The sequence below is a fragment of the Tursiops truncatus genome, chromosome 12, assembly GCF_011762595.2.
Source record: "Tursiops truncatus isolate mTurTru1 chromosome 12, mTurTru1.mat.Y, whole genome shotgun sequence".
NCBI lineage: Eukaryota > Metazoa > Chordata > Mammalia > Artiodactyla > Delphinidae > Tursiops > Tursiops truncatus.
The window spans coordinates 58,720,810-58,726,847 of record NC_047045.1 but is presented as its reverse complement, the minus strand read 5'-3'; positions in this window follow the sequence as shown (position 1 = coordinate 58,726,847).

The window sequence follows — 6,038 nt, the reverse complement described above, 5'->3', positions numbered from 1 at the left end:
TTATGAATTTTTAAATGTTTCATAAAGCAAACAATTAAAACTCCATGACAATGTCAAAGTATATCTCTGAAAATCAATACACTTCATGTTATTTTTTTCTGTTATCAATATTTATTCATTTTGTTTTTTAGCCAAAAGTGAAACACATGTCATTTTAATGTTACCAAAGTGGGGTATAGGTCAAACCATATGAAATTGTCAACATTTAGCAGGTTTTGAGTTACAAGAATGGCAATTTCATTTGGTTTATCCTAATACTAATAGGTGGTAAAATGCAGGGCTATACTTGAGGTTATTATAGCTAACAGACTTGTTATTGCTAATTAGGGCTTGGTAGGCCCCATTCATTATTGTCTCTGCCTCCAAGAAGATCTTATTCTGGGACAGAATGACTCAGAGTGTCAAAAAGAGCTGAAAGAAAAAAATTTGATCACTTTTTTGATTTGGTGGCAACTTTTAAAAAATCTCCTTTATCTGGTTTTTTTTGTTTGTTCTGTTTGTTTTGGTTTGGTTTGGCGGTACACGGGCCTCTCACTGTTGTGGCCTCTCCCGTTGCAGAGCACAGGCTCCAGACGTGCAGGCTCAGCGGCCACGGCTCACAGGCCCAGCCGCTCCTCGCCATGTGGGATCTTCCCAGACCGGGGCACAAACCCATGTCCCCTGCATCGGCAGGCGGACTCTCAGCCACTGCGCCACCAGGGAAGCCCTAGTTTTTTATTCTTACTGTGTATCGCAGGAAATGGTTATGAGAGGTCTGAGGGGACAAGAAACTTTTCTTAATAGCCATTCTGGCTTCCTACTGCTCCTTGAACATACCAGGGACATTACTTCATAGCTTCCCCCATGCATCTGCCTGGCTAACACCTCGTGTCCCCCAATTCTTTATCAGATCTCACCTTCTCAAGGAGACCTACCCTGACCACCTTATATATTATTTTTAGCAAACTATCCTCCACATTTCCACTACCCATTGTCCTGGTCCTTTTTTATTCTACCTTATTTTTCCTTTTTATCCATGGCATTTATCTCTTTCTAACATATATAATTTAATTTTCTTATTTGTTGTACCTATTATTTATTGTTTATCTTCCTCAGTAGCATATAAGCTTCTCAAGGGCAGGGATCTTTGTTGATTTTGTTCACTGATTATCCAAAGCCCCTAGAACAGTGTCTGGAACATAGTAGGAACTCAGTAAACATTAGTTGAATAAATAAATTTAATGAGAAGATCTTGAACAGGAAAGACATGTTGTTGAATGACTAGGAAGAGGTAGTTGGTTCCAGTCTCAAAGGGACAGCAAGAGAGGAAGATATTTTGTATCAAAGTAATTGATTACACATTTGATTCTAAATTTCTGTTTTTAATTTGTGGAAAACTCTGCTTAAATGCTGTAAGAGACTGAAGTCACAATCTGAGGTGATAACTGATGATAAAATCATCAGAATAAGTCCATTTTCTGAGATGACATCCAGACAGATCAGGAGGAAACATATGACTCTACTGCCAAAGCCAGTTGATCAGAGACACTGTGGACAATCTGTTTCCGGTTTTTTCGGTATCCCAGAGTAACAAGATTAAGCAGGCCACGGTTGCTTTTTCTTCCCCCTTAAATTGCTAATGTGTGCATAACTGATAAAAATATTCTTGGACCTAACCAATGAATAAGGACTGTAATAGAGGCAGACCAAATTGAAAGATCAGGGCAACCACAAACCATAATGGAGGATGCTATTAATGTGACTAACTCATCCTGGCAGGAAATATAGGAGTCCAACCTCCAAATCACAGGGCAAAGATCAACCTGACACAATCCACAAATTTGAGTCACTGAAATTGTGCCCAAACCCAAGTGAAGCAGAAACAATTGCCTTGTTCATTCAAGAAGAACTTTCTATGTGATTGAGAGAGGGCAATGCTACCACGGCAGAGCCTCTGTTGCACATATTCTAGATCTGGTAACTTATTGAATCCTCATAACAACTCTATGAGGTAGGTACTAAATGATTCCCCTTTTACAGGTGAGAAAACTAAGTTGTAGGTTTAAGAAACTTGCTCCAGGTCACACAACTAGAAAGCCAGGATTTAAACCCCGGTGTCTGTAACTTAGCGATTCATGGTCTTATCAATTCGCTACCATCTCATAACACAACCGAGAAGAGATGATTCCTTGGGAGACTATTATAAACAAACTTTACAGCTAACACATTAAATAGAGAAGACACTATGCAAATCATTAGGCAAAATTCCTTAATTTCAAGAAATAGGAAAAATTGTTTAAGGTCTTTGTTTATCCCTTAGACATATAAAACATTATACTTTAGTGGAGTGAGCCATATGAGATGAACTAGCTAGCCGCTCCAGATTTCTTCTACACCTATACATCTTTAATTTACACACTGAGAAACATAATATCATAGAATAACAGAACCAGCCTAGGTCTAAGTCTGGTGTCATGATTTACAAGTTGTTATTCAGCTACGTTTACAACATGGATTTGGGAGAAGTCAGAATTGCATGAATCCTGTCGTTGGAAGGCTGAGGTTTGTTCCTTTCTTGAAGTTTGTTCAAACGTTGAGTCCACTGATTGAGGGAGTGATTGTGGTCTTCCAAGGGTGCTGTGTAAAAAGGAAGTTATTTCTTCCAACAGCCTTGTTTGTGTTTTTGAAAACTGTTTCAGTTTATGTCCTGTCTCCATTCCCAGGCCCAGCCCTCTCAAAGTAAACAGATGACAAGCAGTAGTGGTAGGGTAGTGGTGATGCAGGGGTGGGGATGGAGGTGGAGGAAGGAAAGAGATGTCCCTAGGGCAAGAAGATTTTCAAAGAACCCAAATGTAATTTGGAAATAAACTCAAGTGCCAAAACCAGATGGGATTTATAGCATCAAGATCAGTCAAATCTATAAGCATAAATATAGACTGAGAGAAATTTCATGTACTTACTCTAAAATGATCAAACACTGATGGACATTCTTATACTAAATGCCAGCTAAGTTAATGGCTAAAGATGAATTCTTGGCACATAAATAGGTACACCTCTTTATCCCCTTCATCTCCACCCATCTGCTTCTACTTGCCCAGAAAACTCATTTGTTTCTGATTATTTTATGGAAGAACAGAATCTGAGCTTCCTTAATTCAGACTATGGCACTAAAAACCATAAAAAGAAAGCAAAGAAGGAAGGAAGGAAGGAAGGAAAGGAGGAAGGGAGGGAGGGAAGGGATGGGAGGGAAGAGCAGGGGAAGGGAAGGGAAGGGAAGAAAGGAAGGAAGGAAGGAAGGAAGGAAAGAAAGAAAGAAAGAGAAAGAGACAGAGAGAAAGAAAGGAAAGAAGAAAGAAAGAGAGGAAGAGATGAAGGAAAGAAAGAAAAAAAACAGAAGAACAAATGGAGAAAGGCATTGAAAAATAAATTTCCATAATCTTAACTAAATCTGGAAAATAAGCCAACATTTAAAATTTCCCTTCTTTCCAAGTCTGCTCCCAAGACCTTAGTTGACCCCATTTGGGTTAGAATGTTCTCTTTCTACAAACAAGAATTAATTGTAGTCCTTGATTCAGTAACACTGGAACTCACAAAAATGTCCTTCTTATATGCCTGTCTACCAAAACACGTACAACTAAAAACAGAAGTAATACGAGTTTCCTCTATTTAAAAAGCAAGTAATTCTGTAGTATTAAATTATCATTTATATACAAAGCACTTGTCAAAACTTTAGTTGATCATATACTTTGATGTCAGCAGAGTAAAAAGGAAAGACAACTGCATCACCTGAGAGATGATATAGTTCTATTGGCCAAAAGACAAAAAATAACTCAAGAAACTTGGGGTGATGACTGGTCATGGATGCTAACATGGATTCTTACTACACCCACCTAAGGCTCCATTAATTCTCAGCTACACATTTTGGGTACCAATTTGTAAAAAATCAAGGCATTTATTGAAATATCAAGTAGTCATTTCCCGACTTACTCCAATAAGTTAAATTTTCTGATAGAAAGGATTTTTTAAATCCTTAAAACATAAGTATTTTCCTGAAAATTTTGAAATTCACCTGAGAAAAACATTTGACTCTGAACCAAAGTAATGTGGATTGACATTTCTCCAAATCCTATGTTCAAATATTATATTCAAAGGCGAGCTATGCCCAGGGGCCATGAATTAATAGAGTTTAACTGTTATAATCATTGGTTGCTGTGATTATGTGTGATTTTAATAATGTGTAATATATATTATATATTTTTGATATGTAAATGTAGTTTATATATAAAATGTTTATATATGTAGTTAAATAGTATAAATATATACATGTAGTTTAGATAGTGTTACAATGAGTATGTGTTTCTTTTATGATTTAGAAAAAATAAATTATTTCCATTCTTGGTGGGGAAAAACTACATCTCAGTAAATTCAGATTTTGAATATACCAATTTAGGAATTAAAGTTGTGCCAATATAGTACTTTTAGTTTTAAAAAATAAAAGTGCCATATATATGTTTACCAACTTCTAGGAATTTTCACAGAAGATACACTTTGGACAAAATTACATATGGATTAGGTTATTCATTGCTGTATATTTGTAACTACAAAATATTGGAAACCGTTAAAGGCCCTTACATAGGAGATTGACTTAATTAACTATGGTAGTCAACAGATCTTTGACAGAGGAGTGAAGGCAAAACAATGGAGCAAAGGTAGTCTTTTCAACAAATGGTGCTAGAACAAGTGGACATCCACGTGCAAAGAAAAAAAATTAATCTAGACAGAGACCTTACACCCTTCACAAAATTAACTCCAAATGGATCATAGACGTAAATGTAAAACACAAAATTAAAAACTCCTGGAAGAGAGCATAGCAGAAAACCTAGACGGCCTTGGGTATGGGGATGACATTTTAGATACAACACCAAAGGCCTGATCCATGAAAGAATAACATAACTACACTGAAGGGGGAAAGATTAATACAAGTCATTTTGGAACACAGAATTGTGATTATAAATTCTTAGTCTTGAGACACAAAGAACTAAAAACATTTCTTGAATTCTACGTAGTAGATTTGTCTCTCTCAATGGTGTTGGTTAGTAATTCCTTCATTCTTCGTATTATAGGATTGAGCAAATGAGTAAATATGTTGATAATGTTGGGAACCAAGTTTCTCACTGTTGGAGAAGGAAGATACCATTATGAAATGGGAAAGGGTTAGAAAGAACCATGTAGTACTGAATGGTAATTGAACTCACTGCATTTTACACATGTAATTATAAATATAAATAGAGATATAAATAGAGACACATAGACAAAGAGATGTAGCTATAGATTGTACTCTTGTTGACTAAAGGAGCCTAGATACAATGATACGCCAGAAGTAATTAGGGTACCAGCACCGACTAAATGGAACCAGGGCTCCTTGGAGAAATGGCTGATTCCAGAGTTAGCACAGATAAGTACAAGATAACTAAAGAATAAAGAATAAAACATTATTTTTGGTATCAGAAAGTAAGGAAGTTGCTCAGAAAATAATGAGGATATGTCAAAAGGACACAAGAACCCACCTGTAGGAGCTTGCACAGGCCAAATTTGGGGCAATTTGAATACTTAACTAAACAATGATTCCGTGCATTTTAATCAATTGGAATAAAAAAGAATCCATGAGTCTATATAAATAAGAAACAAATAATAGGGCTTCCCTGATGGCACAGTTGTTAAGAATCCACCTGCCAATACAGGGTACACGGGTTTGAGCCCTGGTCCGGGAAGATCCCACATGCCGCAGAGCAGCTAAGCCCACGCACCACAACTGCTGAGCCTGTGAGCCACAACTACTGAAGGCCGCTGGCCTAGAGCCCGTGCTCCACAATAAGAGAAGCCACTGCAATGAGAAGCCTGCACACCGCAACAGAGAGTATCCCCTACTCACCGCAACCAGAGAAAGCCCGCGCACAGCAACGAAGACCCAACGCAGCCAAAAATAAACTTAAAAATAAAATTTAAAAAAGAAACAAATAATAAACAAACAAACAAAAATAAGAAGGGAAAGCTTTTCC